Source organism: Trachurus japonicus, chromosome 21, assembly GCF_045865225.1.
Source record: "Trachurus japonicus isolate A0001 chromosome 21, Traja_1.0".
Lineage (NCBI taxonomy): Eukaryota > Metazoa > Chordata > Actinopteri > Carangiformes > Carangidae > Trachurus > Trachurus japonicus.
Genome location: NC_140927.1, coordinates 34,290,416 through 34,311,146, shown reverse-complemented (window position 1 = coordinate 34,311,146; position 20,731 = coordinate 34,290,416). Strand labels below are relative to the sequence as shown.

The following is a 20,731-nucleotide window of genomic DNA, read 5'->3' as shown; positions in this document are numbered from 1 at the left end:
AGATTTTAATTCATTCATCAAGTTTTGACTAAAATGTCTCTCCATAGGCGTCAACGTCTTATTCTGAAATTGTTCACTGCTGCCAATGTGTGACTTTTACTTTGTAGAATGTTTATCAGTTGTTTTTCCTCTAGTTGTTAAAGGGATAGTTCACCCAAAATTCAAATTTCCCTCATTATCTCCTCCCCCTCATGTGGACTAAGGGCTGGGAGAAGTTTCAGAGTCCTCCGTGGCTTCTCTGAGTTACGGGGGGGTCGGCGCAGCAGTATTTATCCATATAATGGTTGTGAATGGATACCAACTTTCTTCGTCCAAAAAGACACACCAAAAAACATCCAAATACCTCCATGCTGCTCGTATGTAATGTCCGTCTTGTATTGAAGCCCCGACATGAGAAATTGTTCCCAAAAAAATTAAATAAGTCTATATTTTAAGCTTGTTTGTAGCAGAAGCTCCCAGTGTCTCAGTTCACTGCTCTTCCTCCGGCGGAACAATTTCTCATGTCGGGCGGCGACCTAAAGCACCAGAAAAGAGACCAAGATGGATCACTGCAACTCGGAGAAACGGCTGGGCTCCTGGCAACGACTCCTGGATTTGCAGTTCACATTTCGTGTCAGGTAACTTTAAATGATGTTGTATTTTTGGGCAAAATCATTTCATTACATGTATTGGCCAACGTTTCCCCAGTAAAACTCTGAACGCTAGCGTCTTTCATTTAGCTACATCATAAAAATAAAACTGTTTGACTTTATTTCCTGGACTGTCATCATTTATGCTAATTACCTGTAGTGGGAATAACAGTTGGATTGTTTCAGTGGCATTTTGTAAAGTGTCTAATAAAAACAAAAGTTTTTTCTGTTGGTCCTGCCCACAGTTAAAGCTACTGCAGGTATATTCATAACATCATACAAGCTTACTATCAAAAAAAAAAAAAAACACTGAAAAATTAGAAAAGTAGCGTTTTATTTAGCCTAATATATAAAGAAAGTGACTAAACCTCCATAAATTAATTTTCCTTTGGGGTTAATAAAGTAATTCTTATCGTATCTTAAAGTCCAAATTTAGGTGTAGGTAATACTTTTGGTAACACTTTACAATAAGGTTCCCTTAATTAACGTTAGTTAGTACATTATTAAGCATTAATTAACTGTTTACAGATATATTAACAATCATTATTATGTATTACTTAGGGTTAGGAAACACATTAATTAATGTAGCCTATTAATAAGCAGTTAATTAATGTTTACTACTCAAAGTTAGTTAATAAATTAAAAGTTGAATAATATAATTATTTATCATTATGTATGCATTACTCAGCATTACTTAACACATTAGTTTATATATAAATGCTTAGTAATGTACTAACTAGCGTTAATTAAGGTAACCTTATTGTAAAGTGTTACTACCCTTTTTTCTAATTGTTATTATTCATTAATCATACTCTATTACAAATACTGCTTTCTTTTTATTGCTGTTGCTCTTTATTATCTGTGCTATACTTCCTTTGCTGTTGTCTGCTGCTGCAACCTTGTAAATCCCCTCCACTGTGGGACAAATAAAGGATGATCTTATCTTAACCCTAACCCCTAACCCTAAAACTAAACTTACATAATATTATTTATAGTGTTTCTAATGGTTCTTCTCCCTGGCTTTCTGCAGACGACCACAGCCGTGATGTTTGTCTTTGCCTCATAAAGCAGGTCAAAGGTCAGAGAGGACTGAGGCCTTGAACTGAGCCCACTGGCAGCAGAGACATTTACAAACCACAGGTCTATTCTTACCACTCACATGATGAACCTATTTCTGTGCTGTCAGGTAGGGAGGGGGGGGGGGGGGTCAGATGATCTATCTCTACAGATCACAGATAAATAAACACACACACACAAAAACATCAATCATATATAATATATATTTTAATTTTTGTAGAAAAAATAGTTTATAAATCATGCAGTCGGTACATCTCTGGAGCCATCTCACATTCAACACATCATCATCATCATCACCATCATCATCATCATCATCATCATCATCATCATCACAAACACTCCCCACATGAAACTCAGACTAGAACCGTTCTCTTTAAAAGCAGTGAATATAGTTCTTTCTTATGTGATCGTCTCAAAACCGATATTTACACTTGAACTAAGTCATAAATATGATAAAATGAGAATAATGTTTAGAAATGAAGATAAATATGCTGCCAGGAGGCCAGGAGGAGGCACTGTATCTATTAAACAGCTGAGAGATTCAAGTAAAAACTCTTCACTTTGACTCCAGCTCAAAAAACAGAAGAATAAAAACTATTTCTTTACTTCTTTGAGCTGCAGAGGTCAGACACTGCAGCTGCTGCTACTTCCTGTTTGAGATCAACCAATCACAACTCTTATAATAACCATAATAATAATAATAATACATCAGCTAAAAGCAGCATCAATAACAACAGCTTGAAGATTTGTATTTATCAAGGTTTCAAACCAGCGACCAGATTAAATCTGGCATGGATTTGATTCTCTATCACAGTCTAAACATCGTCACTGTCTCAGTCTTGTATCATCAACAGGTTTCCTGTCACATCGTCTCTGTTTGTGTATTTATATACAACAAATACATCACATTGTTGGTATTGTTAGTGACAGTGGGTTTTCACACTTGCTCAGCTGCATTTCAAAAATAACACTTACACTGCTCTTATTGCACACATGAGAAAAAACAACACAAACACCCTTTAGCTTTGTAATAATTCAGCAACTCTTATGTCCAGCATCGCTCTCTAATAATAATGACCAGAGCATAGTGTAACAGGAAGAAGAAGAAACAAAACACTGCCCCCTACTGAGCAAAAAGTAGTAGTTACAGTACAGTTAGTCCGTCTGTCTAACCTGCCTCTGCCCTTCACTCTGATATTTATATTTATATTTATATATTCTACTATAATATACAACATGTGTTTGTCTGTGCAGATGAAGAAGTCTTTACACCACGGTGTGCAGGTTAGTAGCTGAGCCTCGTCTCTGGTTTTATACCATGACGTCATGGTTTTAAAGATTAACAATCTATATATTGATTGATTGTAACAGGAGGAATCCTGACACCAGCGATATGGATTTAAGTTCCCTGATGTAACGACGTCGACTTTACAACAGGAACAGAGTGAAAATATGTTTAGTTAAAGGTAGATTATTAAAAACAGATATAAACCAGCCAAAAAAAAAAAAGTAATGGATCCCTAACAACAACACATTGACATTTACACTGGTTAATGTTTGATGGGGAGTCTGAAGTCACCTGGTTTAGTTTCTACTAGATACCTGAGCAGAACCTGAACAGTCTGGTGCAGTCAGATCAGATCTGGTCTGAGTTGTTGCGTTGTGCCCTTCGTCACAGACCATCATCAAGGTTTCTTAGTGTGTTTGTATTGGACCCTGGTCGTACAGCGATTGGTGCAGCCGACTGTGTCATCACATCGTCATCATCGTCATCATCAAAGTCTGAGGCCCTGGGGGCTTGAAAACGCAGAAAAGTGACACTGCCACCTCGGCGCCTGGCGTGCTACAACATTCAATTCCACAGACTTTTGCGTCGCCGTGTGCACGCAGATTTCCACCCTAGAAACGCTCGTCTAAACGCGGAATAAAAAGTGAGAACGCAACAACGCCACTTCACACTGCAAAAACTTAAAACATTTCCAAGAATATTTGTTTTGTTTCTAGTCAAAATGTCTCATTTATAGTCAAAACTAATCTCTTTCCACTTAAAATAAGACTCATCACCTAAAAATGAACTTGTTTTTAGATCATTTTCACTTGTTTCAAACAAATTTTCACTTGAAATAAGTAGAAAAATCTGCCAGTGAAAGCAAGTTTTTTGTGCTTGTAATAAGAAAGAAAAACTTGCTCCACTATCAGATTTTTCTACTTATTTCAAGTGAAAATCAGCTTGAAAGAAGTAAAAAGTGTCTAAAAACAAGCTGCTTTTTAATATGATGAGTCTAATTTTAAGTAGAATGAGATTTGTTTTGACTAGAAATGAGACAAATATTCTCAAATATTCAAGTCTCTGCGGGAGGAGCGAGGGGCGAGTCCAACATCCCCCTCAGTGTGATGTCAGAGGTCATGAGGAAGAGGAGAGGAGAGAAGAAGGAGAAAGAGGAGAGGAGAGAAGGAGGAAGAGTAAAGCAAGACGAGGAGGAAGAGGAGAGGAGAGAAGGAGGAGAAAGAGGAGGAAGAGGAGAGGAGAGAAGGAGGAAGAGTAAAGCAAGACGAGGAGGAAGAGGAGAGGAGAGAAGGAGGAGAAAGAGGAGGAAGAGGAGAGGAGAGGAGAAGGAGGAAGAGTAAAGCAAGACGAGGAGGAAGAGGAGAGGAGAGAAGGAGGAGAAAGAGGAGGAAGAGGAGAGGAGAGGAGAAGGAGGAAGAGTAAAGCAAGACGAGGAGGAAGAGGAGAGGAGAGAAGGAGGAGAAAGAGGAGGAAGAGGAGAGGAGAGGAGAAGGAGGAAGAGTAAAGCAAGACGAGGAGGAAGAGGAGAGGAGAGAAGGAGGAGAAAGAGGAGGAAGAGGAGAGGAGAGAAGGAGGAAGAGTAAAGCAAGACGAGGAGGAAGAGGAGAGGAGAGAAGGAGGAGAAAGAGGAGGAAGAGGAGAGGAGAGAAGGAGGAAGAGTAAAGCAAGACGAGGAGGAAGAGGAGAGGAGAGAAGGAGGAGAAAGAGGAGGAAGAGGAGAGGAGAGGAGAAGGAGGAAGAGTAAAGCAAGAGGAGGAGGAAGAGGAGAGGAGAGAAGGAGGAGAAAGAGGAGGAAGAGGAGAGGAGAAGGAGGAAGAGTAAAGCAAGACGAGGAGGAAGAGGAGAGGAGAAGGAGGAGAAAGAGGAGGAAGAGGAGAGGAGAAGGAGGAAGAGTAAAGCAAGACGAGGAGGAAGAGGAGAGGAGAGAAGGAGGAGGAAGAGGAGGAAGAGGAGAGGAGAGAAGGAGGAAGAGTAAAGCAAGCATGGAGGAAGAGGAGAGGAGAGAAGGAGGAGAAAGAGGAGGAAGAGGAGAGGAGAAGGAGGAAGAGTAAAGCAAGACGAGGAGGAAGAGGAGAGGAGAGAAGGAGGAGAAAGAGGAGGAAGAGGAGAGGAGAGGAGAAGGAGGAAGAGTAAAGCAAGAGGAGGAGGAAGAGGAGAGGAGAGAAGGAGGAGAAAGAGGAGGAAGAGGAGAGGAGAGGAGAAGGAGGAAGAGTAAAGCAAGAGGAGGAGGAAGAGGAGAGGAGAGAAGGAGGAGAAAGAGGAGGAAGAGGAGAGGAGAGAAGGAGGAAGAGTAAAGCAAGACGAGGAGGAAGAGGAGAGGAGAGAAGGAGGAGAAAGAGGAGGAAGAGGAGAGGAGAGGAGAAGGAGGAAGAGTAAAGCAAGAGGAGGAGGAAGAGGAGAGGAGAGAAGGAGGAGAAAGAGGAGGAAGAGGAGAGGAGAGGAGAAGGAGGAAGAGTAAAGCAAGACGAGGAGGAAGAGGAGAGGAGAGAAGGAGGAGAAAGAGGAGGAAGAGGAGAGGAGAGAAGGAGGAAGAGTAAAGCAAGACGAGGAGGAAGAGGAGAGGAGAGAAGGAGGAGAAAGAGGAGGAAGAGGAGAGGAGAGGAGAAGGAGGAAGAGTAAAGCAAGAGGAGGAGGAAGAGGAGAGGAGAGAAGGAGGAGAAAGAGGAGGAAGAGGAGAGGAGAGGAGAAGGAGGAAGAGTAAAGCAAGACGAGGAGGAAGAGGAGAGGAGAGAAGGAGGAGAAAGAGGAGGAAGAGGAGAGGAGAGGAGAAGGAGGAAGAGTAAAGCAAGAGGAGGAGGAAGAGGAGAGGAGAGAAGGAGGAGAAAGAGGAGGAAGAGGAGAGGAGAGGAGAAGGAGGAAGAGTAAAGCAAGACGAGGAGGAAGAGGAGAGGAGAGAAGGAGGAGAAAGAGGAGGAAGAGGAGAGGAGAGGAGAAGGAGGAAGAGTAAAGCAAGACGAGGAGGAAGAGGAGAGGAGAGAAGGAGGAGAAAGAGGAGGAAGAGGAGAGGAGAGGAGAAGGAGGAAGAGTAAAGCAAGAGGAGGAGGAAGAGGAGAGGAGAGAAGGAGGAGAAAGAGGAGGAAGAGGAGAGGAGAGGAGAAGGAGGAAGAGTAAAGCAAGACGAGGAGGAAGAGGAGAGGAGAGAAGGAGGAGAAAGAGGAGGAAGAGGAGAGGAGAGGAGAAGGAGAAGGAGTAAAGCAAGACGAAGAGGAGAGGAGAGAAGGAGGAGAAAGAGGAGGAAGAGTAAAGCAAGACGAGGAGGAAGAGGAGAGGAGAGAAGGAGGAGAAAGAGGAGGAAGAGGAGAGGAGAAGGAGGTAGAGTAAAGCAAGACGAGGAGGAAGAGAAGTGGAGGAGAGGAGAGGAGTAAAGGAGGAGGAGGAGAGGAGGAGGAAGAAGAGATGGGGAGGGTTAAAGGAGGAGGAAAAGAAGCAGAGTAAAGGGGGAGGGAGAGGAAGAAGAGGAAGAGTTAAGGAGGAGGAGGAACAGGAGAGGAAGAGGAAAGGAAGAGGAGGAAGAAGAGGAGGACTAAAGGAGGAGGAGGAGGAAGAGGAGGACTAAAGGAGGAGGAAGAGGAGGAGAAAGAGGAAGAGTACAGGAGGAAGAGTAAAAGATGAGGAGGAACAGGAGGAGAAGAAGGACGACGAGGAGAGGGGGAGTAGAGGAAGAGGAGAGGAGGCGTAAAGGAGGAGGAGGACGAGGAAAAGGAAGGGGGGGAGAGGAGAGGAGGAGTAAAGGAGGAAGAGGAGAGGAGTAGTGAAGGAGGAGGAAGAGAAGGAGTAAAGGAGGAAGAGGAGAGGAGAGAAAGAGGAAGAGTAAAGCAAGATGAGGAGGAAGAGGAGAGGAGAGAAGGAGGAGGAAGAGGAGGAAGAGGAGAGGAGAGAAAGAGGAAGAGTAAAGCAAGATGAGGAGGAAGAGGAGAGGAGAGAAGGAGGAGAAAGAGGAGGAAGAGGAAAGGAGAGGAGAAGGAGGAAGAGTAAAGCAAGAGGAGGAGGAAGAGAAGTGGAGGAGAGGAGAAGGAGGAAGAGTAAAGCAAGACGAGGAGGAAGAGGAGAGGAGAGAAGGAGGAGAAAGAGGAGGAAGAGGAGAGGAGAGAAGGAGGAGAAAGAGGAGGAAGAGGAGAGGAGAGGAGAAGGAGGAAGAGGAGGAAGAGGAAGAGGAGAGGAGAGAAGGAAGAGAAAGAGGAGGAAGAGGAGAGGAGAAGGAGGAAGAGTAAAGCAAGACGAGGAGGAAGAGGAGAGGAGAGAAGGAGTACAGGAGGAAGAGTAAAGATGAGGAGGAACAGGAGGAGAAGAAGGACGACGAGGAGAGGGGGAGTAGAGGAAGAGGAAGAGGAGAGGAGGCGTAAAGGAGGAGGAGGACAAGGAAAAGGAAGAGGGGGAAGAGGAGAGGAAGAGCAAAGGAGGAAGAGGAGAGGAGGAGTAAAGGAGGAGGAGGAAGAGGAGAGGAGGAGTGAAGGAGGAAGAGGAGAGGAGTAGTGAAGGAGGAGGAAGAGAAGGAGTAAAGGAGGAAGAGGAGAGGAGGAGTAAAGTTGGAGGAAGAGAAGGAGTAAAGGAGGAGGAGGAGAGGAGTAGTGAAGGAGGAGGAAGAGAAGGAGTAAAGGAGGAGGAGGAGAGGAGGAGTAAAGTTGGAGGAAGAGAAGGAGTAAAGGAGGAAGGGGAGAGGAGGAGTAAAGTTGGAGGAAGAGAAGGAGTAAAGGAGGAAGAGGAGAGGAGGAGTAAAGGAGGATGAAGAGAAGGAGTAAAGGAGGTGGAGGAGAGGAGGAGTAAAGGAGGAGGAAGAGAAGGAGTAAAGGAGGAGGAGGAGAGGAGGAGTAAAGGAGGAGGAGGAGAAGAGGAGTAGTAGTAAATTGTCTAAATATGTTGGTTTATTTTTCTAACTCCGTTATGTTCTTCCTTTCTCTGCTCTACTTATTCTATAAATCCTTGTTTGAGCCCCATTTACTTTACTGCAGTGTAACATGGTGTAACACTTTTCCTACCCGTCTTAGACAATTAGAAAATGTACAAAAGAAAACGATACGTGCCATATCTCGCTCCGGCTTCAACACTCCCACACGTCCACTCTTCCATAGTCTTCATCTCTCGAGGCTCACAGAATTCAACATCCATCACAACGCAACAATGATTCACCAAGTTGTAGCTACGTAACCTGAATCCTAAACTGTCTATGCTCGTCCCAGTCAGCAGCCCTGTGCATGGCCACCATACCAGACATTTACATCTCATTTATGGACAAAAGAGAGGTTTAAAACGCACTAGCCTATGTATCACCACCAGGGGGCCGCTGGTCTGGAATGGGCTGGATGAGAGTCTGAAATCAGCCAATTCCATCTCAGTCTTCAAGAAAAGGTTAAAGGTGCAGCTTCTTAACTCATATTTATCATCGTAATCTGGGTCTGTCTGTTTGATGTCTTTGTCTATTTTGAGTTATTGATTCGTCTTGTGATTGTATGTCATGTTTTGTTTGGTAATATGTATTGTCTCATTGTCTACGTGTATTCTGTGGTGTATGTTTTGTCTTGTTTTCTATCATGATTTGACATATGTATGAATATGTAAAACGTTAGTATTGAGCTTTAAATAGCTTCTTGGGAGACCTGGCGCTTGACACATCTGCTTCCCTTCTTTTCTGCTCCGTCTACTAATATCATGTGTGTGGTGTGGTGCGAAATAAAAATACTGAAATACTGAAGAGGAGGAAGAGAAGAGGAGGAGTAAAGGAGGAGGAGGAAGAGCAGAGGAGGAGGAAGAGGAGAGGAGGAGGAGGAGGAGGAGGAAGAAGAGTAAAGGAGGAGGAAGAGGAGAGGAGGAGCAAAGGAGGAGGAGGAAGAAGGGCAAAGGAGGAGGAAGAGGAGAGGAGGAGGAAGAGGAGAGGAGGAGCAAAGGAGGAGGAGGAGGAAGAAGAGCAAAGGAGGAGGAGGAGGAGGAGGAAGAGGAAGAGCAAAGGAGGGGGAAGAGGAGAGGAGGAGGAGGAAGAAGAGCAAAGGAGGAGGAAGAGGAGAGGAGGGGCAAAGGAGGAGGAGGAAGAAGAGCAAAGGAGGAGGAAGAGGAGAGGAGGAGGAGGAAGAGCAAAGGAGGAGGAGGAAGAAGAGCAAAGGAGGAGGAGGAAGAGAAGAGGAGGAGTAAAGGAGGAGGAGGAGAAGGAGTAAAGGAGGAGGAGGAAGAGGAGAGGAGGAGTAAAGGAGGAGGAGGAGAAGGAGTAAAGGAGGAGGAAGAGAAGAGGAGGAGTAAAGGAGGAGGAGGAGAAGGAGTAAAGGAGGAGGAGGAAGAGGAGAGGAGGAGTAAAGGAGGAGGAGGAAGAGCAAAGGAGGAGGAAGAGGAGGAGACAAACTCACTGCTACTACGGTGGCTCAGAGGGACAAACTCACTGCTACGGTGGCTCAGAGGGACAAACTCACTACTGCTACGGTGGCTCAGAGGGACAAACTCACTGCTACGGTGGCTCAGAGGGACAAACTCACAACTACGGTGGCTCAGAGGGACAAACTCACTACTACGGTGGCTCAGAGGGACAAACTCACTACTACGGTGGCTCAGAGGGACAAACTCACAGCTACGGTGGCTCAGAGGGACAAACTCACTACTACGGTGGCTCAGAGGGACAAACTCACTGCTACGGTGGCTCAGAGGGACAAACTCACAGCTACGGTGGCTCAGAGGGACAAACTCACTACTACTACGGTGGCTCAGAGGGACAAACTCACTGCTACTACGGTGGCTCAGAGGGACAAACTCACAGCTACGGTGGCTCAGAGGGACAAACTCACTGCTACGGTGGCTCAGAGGGACAAACTCACTGCTACTACGGTGGCTCAGAGGGACAAACTCACAGCTACGGTGGCTCAGAGGGACAAACTCACTACTACGGTGGCTCAGAGGGACAAACTCTAACCCACCTGTTGATGAGCGGCGCTCTTCTGGACACTTTACACACAAAGCGCTGCAGGAAGCGGTCAGTGAAGTAACCGTGAGCTGCAGCCGACGCCTTACTGACCACACTGCTGACACACACACACACACACACAGGATAGTTCAGGTACGTTACTCACAAATACTGTAGTAATAGTAATATTTATTACAGGTAGAAAGAGGAAATCACTTTATATTCAGTTATTGAGTGTCTAAGTAGCATTAATCTGTTTCATTCATGTTCTTGGTGATAAAGAACTAATTACAACTGCTACATCATCTAAAACTCATCATGTTATCACCACATTCAATAAAAAATAAATAAAAAAGAGAATCTCAATATGGAAAAAATAACTTTTTAATGTTTTTTCTTAGAAAGAAAAAAGACTTAAAATGATTATTAAATCATCCATCCATCATCCATGTCTATAGAAATAGTATTTTGATTATTATTCTATTGCTGCTACTACTGACTGTTGTATTTGTTATGATAAAAGGTAAAACAAACAATAAAACTTCATATTGTGTTGTTTGATAAGTTTTAGCCACGTTTGTCAGATGAATGGAGGAGTAAAACAGTTCATATGTCCCTGTGAATGATTGTGAAACAGAAGCAGGTTATATGGAAATAACAAGTAGGCTGAATGAGTAAAGTAGGCTCATTTAGTTTGTAAAACAGCCTAAATGTTCAACATGTTCCTCTGAGCTGTAACGTTAGTAGTGATGGAGTAGCTGCAGCAGCATGTCATGGAAATCCCTACTCTAGTACTTAGTAACGGAGTACTTAGTTACAGTTCCTCGGTACAGTAACGTTACAGTAACAGTAGCTACATGACGTGTTGTTACCGCGGTGTCTCTTCGCTGCTGCTGCCGCTTCTTCGCGCTGTTCGCGGGCATCGTGTCAGCGGTGAACGGAGCCTCTTAACGGGGCCGCTTCACCGGGAGTCTCTCCGGTCTCAGTCTCTCTCTCTCTCTCTCTCTCTCTCTCTCTCTCTCTCTCTCTCTCTCTCTCTCTCTCTCTCTGTCCAAAAACACCCACGGACACGGAGCTCCGGTCCACACGGGTCATAACAATTCAAACATCTGGAACTCAGTATGGACTTCAAATAACAAATACTGTGTCACAAACAAAATTAAGGAAGTTTCCTTTAAAATTATACACTCAATTCACCCGGTCAATCAGGCCATCTCTAAATTTAAAAATATTAATATCCACTGTACTTTTTGTGAACAGGAGGAGGAAAATATTTGTCATCTTTTTTTTGAATGTCGTTATACTCATTTGTTTTGGATAGGACTAGAAAACATGTTTAAATGTTTGACAGGCATCAAGATTAAACTAAAAAAAAATATATATATAATTCTTACTTATGATGGAAAAAACCTTAAGGGAAAGGAATTGTTTTTGTTGAATCTTTTTATTTTACAAGGAAAATATTATATCCATAAATGTAAATGGTCATCCAAAAAAACATATTTTTATGAGTTTAAAATAGAAATCAGATATTACATGCAGCTATTACAAAATATGAAAGACAGAAAAGCTATAAAGACCTTGGAATATTATAAATTATTGCAAACAACTATTTAATAATACCTATAATATATAATATAGTGTTGGTACCCCTTTCAGTGTATATATGTATATATTTTTTGTTTGTCTGTTCATGGTATGTTTATTGTTTGAATATTTGTATGTTTGTATATATAAATGTTTAATAATAAAAAATAAAAATAAAAACTTCACAGGTTACATTTATTATTTCATTTTCAGGTTGGTTTATGTTCAGCTGCAGGTTAATTATCACCATAGATACGCTGGAAAGTATTATAGGATACAGTTAATAATGTTCAGGAGGATGCACTGATTTGAACACCTGCAGTCCCTCCATCTTCCAAGACCTCTCCCATCTTCTCTTCCTTAAGAACCTTTATTAGAAAGATGGATTCCTTATCATCTAGCAATGTTTATTTTATGTATTTTCCTTCTTTTTTTTTTAAATTGTCATTATTTTTTATTGTCATTGTCATTTTGTCTCCTTTTTTCATGATCCCCCTGTCTGCTTTGTCCACCTTTATCTTTCTGTATAATGCATAATGTCAACATGTCTATGTTATGTGCTTAGATAATGCTGTTATGCTCATCTCACCTCAATAAAGCACAAAAAACAAAACAAAAAATCAGTTTTTCCATGGATGTTTTCTAGGAAGCTCCCAGTTCTTCTCCTGTGGGTGTTGTCCCTGCTGCAGTGGATCAGTGTCGCCCCCTGCTGACGCTCCTGACCACATCACAACAACACAACACACACAGGGGAAACACACACATGTTCTTCTGACAAGCGGCGGACTGGAGATCGATATTATCATTAATGTTTTAACTCTTTATGGTTCAGTAGTAGAAATAAACAGCAGTAAAAACACCAGTCTGTCTACTCAGATTACAGAAGTCACCTCCCCTCCCCCACTTCCTCTTTTTACTTTTTACTTTCACTTTCACCACGCGGTTGTGTCGCAGTTTATTTCCCCGTGTGAAGGTAAGGTGAACAGTCTGAATGTTTTCCTCGTTAACACCTGTCGTTACCTGAGTTCTCTGCCCTTCAACGTGTCGTTGTGTTGTTGTTGTGTTGTTGTTGTGTTGTTATAATGTGACTGTAGCTGAGTCAGAGCTGTAGCTGTAAAGTCTGGACCGACAGAACCGTGTCCTCCATGTTGTGTGGATGTTGTGGGTAGAACCGTGTCCTCCATGTTGTGTGGATGTTGTGGGTAGAACCGTGTCCTCCATGTTGTGTGGATGTTGTGGGTAGAACCGTGTCCTCCATGTTGTGTGGATGTTGTGGGTAGAAGCTGGAATAAGAGCAGAAGCAGAGTCAGTGGATGGGTTAGTGGATTTGTTTAATACTATGGTGTTAATAGTTAAAATAAATTAGAAACAATGTGGTTGAATTATGGGTGTTTTATTGAATTTAGTAACACTCTTTGTCCCCAGAGGACAGAAGAGCACAAAACATAACATTAGCACACAAGTTGTGTTTCATCTTTTTATTCAACTTCAGACCAACCTGTTAACACTAATTTCACACCTCATTTATATGAAATAATACCTATTTTCTGAGTTTCACAAAACAGGAAATGACTCCACCTGGTTTGACGGCTAAAAAGCACACAACATAACATTATCACACATATTTGTGTTATAAAACAAATCAACATTCATTTCCAAAACATTGAACATTTAACAGCATCAGCACATTCAGAACGAACGTTTCAGCATCAGTCTTCATTCAGAACCAGTCTGCATGTGTCCTCTGATGCTGTAGTGAGACTGTGTTGTGTGCAGATGTGTGCGTTGACTTTTGGCCCATTTTGTCTGTTTTGACATCAGTCTGGTGAGGGAAGAACGCAGAATAACCCTTTAGAGTGCACTCTAAAAATGAAAACTTAAAGTTGTTGGCCTTACCATATTTTTTCAGCTGACTAAACAAAAAACATTGAGTTGTGTTGTAAACTAATAAACATTATTTATTTCAACTATCTTTTTCAAGTTTTTTGGCTAAAGTTGGCCTAACTTAATAACTTGAGTTAGCAAACCTCAAAACTGTGCATTTGAGGTCAGGACAAGTTCTAGAAGTTGAGACAACAAGAACTGGGGTCTCCAATGCATATCTGCAGGGGTTCCACCACAACGACACTGCTGCCATGTGCTGCCGACATCTCTTACACTTCTTACTCTCAAGGTGAGTATTTTGCTCAATATGGTACTAAAAGTCAGGGTTCACGTGTGCAGATTATACATTATTATATATTTATTGTCCCCCTCATGGCTAAAGAGAGTTGTAGATGTTAATTGTTTACCAGTTAGCTCTGTTAGCTCCGTTAGCTCTGTTAGCTCCGTTAGCTCTGTTAGCTCCGTTAGTGCGGCTACAGTGGAACTGGAGCTCATTTATTAAACACAATGAGCAGTGCTACAAATAACTGGTATACTGCTTATGTGTGCCTCTGATGTTAAAGTTTAATGTTACTTTAGAGACTCATTTTTACAATTGGGTGTCATGTAAACATGAATATATATGACATTAATTGTTGTTAATTGTCTTGGTGGACTGACAGGAGAAGATTGAGGTGCAGCCCATGGTCACAGAAATCCAGGAGAGATGGCCTGCCCTGTGTCTTAAGGAACAGGTAAGAAAATGTGTGTGAAAAAGTTGCTAACTATTTTATATCACAGAACTATTGCTTGCCTTATACAACGAGTAATTCAGCACCTTGCCAATAAAGGTATTCAGAAACTGACTACTTAAGAGAAAATCCATGTGAACTGGTTCGGTTGGATTAATGTGTGCTGTTTTTTGTTTATTTCAGATTTGCAGCAAGTTCTGATGTGTAACCAAGGAACTGTTGTGGACATTTAGAGCAGCCGTGCCAGGAAAAGGGACAAGACAGGGAGAGACGCTTGGCTGTTCTTGATGAACAGGTGAATTCATGTTATAAATATCATGTATTTTTGATTATGGTTCAGGGTTACCTGAGCAAGCCCTTAAAGGGATAGTTCAACATTTTGGCAAATTGGCCCATTGCCATAATCGCTATAGTCATAGCAGTAGGTTCATTACCTTTAATTGTAGGTGTAAGCTATTTTCAGTATGGCGGAGCGCAGCAGCTGGCTGCTCAGAGCTACGCTATGGAGGCTAATGGAATTTCTTGGTTTCCCTCATTAAACTCATCAAATTCAACATCCCAAAACTCCACAGCGCTTTTGTAGACAAGTTGTGACCTGCACAACCACCACGCTATGAGATAATGACGGAACGATACGAAACGGAGCCGTTTTCGAGGTAAATACAGGGTAAATACGGAGACTGCTTGCTGAAAAACTGTCCCTGAACGCAACGCGCATCAGCGGTTTTGTATGAATTTACCTCGAAAATGGCTCCATTTCGTATCGTTCCGTCATTATCTCATAGCGTGGTGGTTGTGCAGGTCACAACTTGTCTATAAAAGCGCTGTGGAGTTTTGGGATGTTGAATTTGATGAGTTTAATGAGGGAAACCAAGAAATTCCATTAGCCTCCATAGCGTAGCTCTGAGCAGCCAGCTGCTGCGCTCCGCCATACTGAAAATAGCTTACACCTACAATTAAAGGTAACGAACCTACTGCTATGACTATAGCAATTATGGCAATGGGCCAATTTGCCAAAATGTTGAACTATCCCTTTAAAGGGATAGTTCACCCAAAATTGAAATTTCTCTCCTTGTGTCGACTAAGGGCTGGGAGAAGTTTCAGAGTTATCTGTCGCTTCTCTGAGTTACAGGGGGTCTTGGCATAGCAGTGCATGTCCATATAACGGTTGCAAATGGATACCAACTGTCTTCGTAACAAAAAGACACACCAAAAAACATCCAAATACCTCCATAGTGCTAATGTCCCTCTTGTATTGAAGCCCCGAAATGCGATATTGTCCTGAAAAAAATTAAATCTGTCTGTCCTCTTCCCGGTTCGTCCAAATTTGATGGATGCCACCCCAATATAAGACCTAAGTTTAAACTAGTCACAAATTAATCTCAGCTGCACTGTTTTTAACCAAATGTCCTATGGCTTTCCTGTGTCCAATTTCCAGACATCACAATGCATCAAAGCAGAGCATGTCTAGACCTCAGATTTCAGAGACACTTTTCCTGAAACGCCTGGTGAGTACAGAATGTCTGTTTTTATTTTTGGTCAACCATGAGTGCACATTAATTATCATGCACATATAATTCTCTATGCCATATTGCTTTAGAATATAGAAAAGATGAAATATCCACACCTTGGATTGTAGCTCCCAAAAAACCGTATTAATCACCAACGCCCCATATATTTTTGCCTTCCACCTACAGTAGCGTAACCCAGCTTAATGGCTGAGAGCCTCCTTTCTCCCTGGAACACAAGTAATTTATTTAACCAGCCATTTAATTTAAGGTTGAATATGGAGTTTTACCAGAATACCACAATCTATTGATCATTGTAGGCAACAACAACAGAAGAATAATTCCTGCAGTCCGTTGCCAGACCGCTGCTTAGTGTAGCACACTGTTGCTTGGGACGCCGCTCTGACCAGAGTAGCACAGAGAAAAACTATTTAGGATATTTCATTTCATTTATTAGTTTATTTCATAGGGACAGTGCACCACTAATCAACAGAGTTAAAAGAAAACTGTAAGTGGGGCAGAGTTAGCCAACAAGGCTAGTTACCTGATGTTTCATTTTTACCGCCATTGAACAGCTTCAGACTATTGTGATGTTAGATAAATGACTTGTAGCTTGTTACAGGGATGAATAGCAATTAGAATCACAGGCAAAAAAACTGTATAGCACAGTAACTGTACACTACAGGTTTACTCAGGCTGAGACACAAATTTAAAATTACACGCTGACATAGGTGTTTAGTTATCTTAACAGTGTTTATATTGAATTTGGTTGAATTTCTGCTTTCAACAGGACACCGATCCAGAAGACAGACAAACAAAAGGGGTCCAAATGGGAGTGCTCACCGTGTTCGTGGATGGTGCACCGGCCTCGCTTCAAACTGTTAACAGCATTGTTGTGGTGTTGCTGTAGTGCTTTTTGACTGTGTTGTGGTTTGGACTCTTTTAACAAGTTTGGCCACACCAGTCTGCATCTTTTTGTTTGTGGGTGCAGTGTACAGTACTTGCACTAGATAGATTTAATCATATTTGCTGGAATATTGCATTAAATGTTTAAATAAAGATGTTTTACTTAACTAGTATTATTTGTATTTGTATTATTTGTTGTTTTAGTTGCCACAACTTGAGAGTATTTATAAGTACAACTTGAATTTTTGAGTTTTGATGCATTTGAAAGGTAACTTATCTGAAACAAAAATAATAAGTTGAGACTACTAAATTTTAAGTGTTTAAAAAACTCAAAATTTGAAGTTATCTTTAAGTTAATTTACAAGTTATCTCAACAAAAGATAATTTGTTGGCTTAACTTTATGTGGTTTTATTCAAAACTTGAGAGTTTTAGTTGGACTCAAAACGCAAAAATCTATTGCAGCCAGTTACCTAGAATTTTTGAGTTTTCACAGCCCTTTATTTTTTACGGTGTGGTGGGGCAGGATCTGGGGGAGGGGCAACTGGGGGCGGGGCAGCTAGGTGAGGGGCAGCTGGGTGAGGGGCAGCTAGGTGAGGGAAGAATGCAGAATAACCCTTTAGAGTGGTGGGGCAGGATCTGGGGGAGGGGCAGCTGGGGGAGGGGCAACTGGGTGAGGGGCAGCTGGATGAGGGGCAGCTGGGTGAGGGGCAGCTAGGTGAGGGGCAGCTAGGTGAGGGGCAGCTGGGTGAGGGGCAGCTAGATGAGGGGCAGCTAGGTGAGGGGCAACTAGGTGAGGGGCAGCTAGATGAGGGGCAGCTGGGTGAGGGGCAGCTAGGTGAGGGGCAGCTAGGTGAGGGGCAGCTAGGTGAGGGGCAGCTGGGTGAGGGGCAGCTAGGTGAGGGGCAGCTGGGTGAGGGGCAGCTGGGTGGGGGGCAGCTGGATGAGGGGCAGCTGGATGAGGGGCAGCTGGGTGAGGGGCAGCTGGGTGAGGGGCAGCTAGGAGAGGGGCAGCTGGGTGAGGGGCAGCTAGGTGAGGGGCAGCTAGGTGAGGGGCAGCTGGGTGGGGGGCAGCTGGATGAGGGGCAGCTAGGTGAGGGGCAGCTGGGTGAGGGGCAGCTAGGTGAGGGGCAGCTAGGTGAGGGGCAGCTGGATGAGGGGCAGCTGGGTGAGGGGCAACTAGGTGAGGGGCAGCTAGGTGAGGGGCAGCTAGGTGAGGGGCAGCTGGGTGAGGGGCAGCTGGATGAGGGGCAGCTGCCACAGAAAGAGAGACTGATTCTGAAAAGTTAGTTTAGAAAGATTGAATGTAGCTGTTAAATGTTTTGGAAATGAATGTTGATTTGTTTTATAACACAAATAAAAATATGTGTGATAATGTTTTGTGCTTTTTAACCCTAACCCACATCACCCAGTTGGGGTCATTTTGATGTTACTATTTTCTGCCATACAAAAAATGAAAGGGTTAACAAAAAAATCCTGATGGAAGTTTGTCATATGCCAGTGTCTGTTAATCCATTAATTCATTTTCCTTTTGATCTTTACTATATTTGAAATTATTCAGATTTTCTGTTTTGTGAAACTCAAAAAATAGTTATAATTTAATATAAATGAGGTATTAATTACAAAAAAAGTGTGAAATTAGTATCAATAGGTTGGTCTGAAGTTGAATAAGAAGATGAAACATAAATGTGTGTGATAATGTTGTTTTGTGCTCAGGGCCGTCCCTGACCAAAATGGGGCCCTAAGCGAAAAAATTTTGTCGGGCCCTCCTATAATCGATTATAATGCAAACTACAACCACTAATACTGGCAGTTCAGCAGTTCTATACTTATACTAATATTAATTAAAAAAAACTATTGCTATTGCTATCTATTATTACTATTATTGTCATATCATCATTATCATTATTATATAGGCTACAACTACAATCCTAATAAAACATACTAATTCAATACCAAAGAGACTGATATTTCAAAATGGAGCTACATTCAAATTTAGTTCCTTCTGTCAACCAAAGTATCAAATACACTCATTTCTATCAATATTTATCTCTAATATCTCCTCCAAAGCTGCCTGTCATAGATTAAATTCACCAACAGATCCTTGTGTGGAGATAAAATAGATTATAAAGTTTAGCCGAAAATACGACCAACAACTGATACATTTACACTGCCTTTCAACAGAGGAATGCATATGCAGACAAAGGTGTTAACAAGACATTTAATAAATGGTAAGGGCCGCTGGAAAATGACTTTCATCTCCAGACAGTCCACATTTACTGGAGGCTAGCAGCATCTCTCCTCCTACCAGCAGCAGCAGCTGTGCTGAGCATGGAGGTTTAGTGCTTATGCCACAAAGTTTTACATTTTTACTAGTGCTGCCGTTAACACCATTAGCAGCGTTAACGGACATTAACGGCACCGTTAATACGACCCAGCAGCACTAACTTCAACAAATGCCCACCTTCGAGAGAAGCACAAATTTACTCTTGTTTTGCTTTTTTTCCCCCTCTTGCTTGCGCCTGAGTCATAGGTTCTTTCCGAAGCCGTGATCAGGTCTTCACCTGCAGCTGCTTGACAAGTGCCTGCAGCGCATCTGACCAGTGATTGGTCAGATCGACGCGTGACGGCGCGTGCGGTGTCAGATTACAAAAAAAAGGGTCTCTTCTCCCTCTTCTCCTGCCTCGTGCTGACAGCTGATCTAGTAGCGCACCACGGCTGTGCATATGCGCATCCTTTGTGCAAAACGGGGCCCCTATTGGATCGCGGGGCCCTACGCACTGTGCGTGATCTGCGTGTAGGCAGGGGCGGCCCTGTTTGTGCTTTTTAGCCGTCAAACCAGTTTGAGTCATTTTGACCCCAGAAGACAATAGATGTTACTATTTGCCGCCATTAAAAAAAGAAGAAAGCGTTAAAAAAAAACTCCTGATGTTCGTTGTTGTGATAGTGGAGCTGTGAGGTGAAATAAGTGGAGGCCCAGTTGTTGTGTGTGTAGCTTGTTTGGTCCAGTGGTTTTCTACAGGGACGCTGTCCACACAGAGACTGTGTCACATCAACTCAGTGGATCTCAGTCCTTGTGTGTGTCAGTGGATGGAAACAGTGGTCCATGGATCATGTTGCTGGGCTGCAGCTTCATGACGCCATCTAGTGGACTGATAGTAGAAGTAGAGCAGCTGATGGCAGCTTCCTCTTCCTCACTGCTGTGTGACTGCATTCAGCTGACACTGATATGAAGCAGAGGAGAAGAGCCAATCAGTGGAGGAGCAGCTGGAGACATGATGGACATGTGAGCTGCTGTGCAGATGAATGATGTGTGTTTCCTCTGCAGGTGAAGCTACAAAGTGTGTGTGAGCTGATGTGGATGTGAGCTCAGCAGCATGGATCAGTGTGAGGACAGAGAGGAGGGAGCCCCTCCCTCTAAAACCAAGAGCCAGACCACAGGTCAAAGGTCAGATGAGCATCTCTAACTGTCCATGACTCAGATCACTGCTCCATCATTATTCACACTCAAAGCTCTGTGTATGTTGTGTTCAAGGCCAAAGCAGCAGCACAAGCCACAGTCTGGACCTGGACCTGGATCCAGCGATGAGCCCATTGGTCGTCATCAGTTTAACAAGAGACGATATTTATTTGAAGGGTCAGAATTTAAAACAGTCAGAAAGACTTTTCTCTCTAAAAGTCAGTTGTTGTGTTTATTAAAAGACTGAAGATATTTCTCATCAGTTTTTCTCCAACATGCACATTTATCAGTTGTGTTGTTGTTTCAGGATCCAGCAGCAGAGACCAGACTCTCCTGGACCCAGCTGTCTGTCTTTAAAGAGCAATGACTCAAAGGACTTCATCACTAACTTTAAAGGAGGACGTGGATCAGCTGATCAGATGTAAGAGACAAAACTACATTTCAAAGGTTTTGAGTTTCTGTTGAACGTTCTTCCTGTGGAGTCACATTTCAATGATTCTCATTAAAACCTGAGTTATAACTCAGACACACGTTCAGTGAATGACTGACAGCATCCCATGCATCTTTCTTTCTGTTATTGCATCCACTGCTGACGCTACTAAATATAACAGCTGCTTTTTGTTCACTTCCTGCAGCAGTCGCTCCACTTCAGCACTAAAGGTCTTTTTATGTTTGGAGTCTGACGCTCCCTGTTAGGCTTGGGCGGTATCCAAATTTTGATACCGTCAAACTTCCTCCACATTTTACCACGGTATACGGTATTACCGTGACTAATTAAAAATG

The 20,731-nt window shown here is 42.9% G+C and overlaps 1 long non-coding RNA gene across 1 annotated transcript; it reads left to right on the top strand.

The window, feature by feature from the left end:
- Positions 1-13,578: 13,578 nt before the first annotated feature.
- Positions 13,579-14,371, top strand: LOC146965669 (uncharacterized). Its single transcript, XR_015034582.1, has 3 exons — positions 13,579-13,634; positions 14,008-14,079; positions 14,260-14,371. It is a non-coding gene; the product is annotated as an uncharacterized LOC146965669 (long non-coding RNA).
- Positions 14,372-20,731: the final 6,360 nt, after the last annotated feature.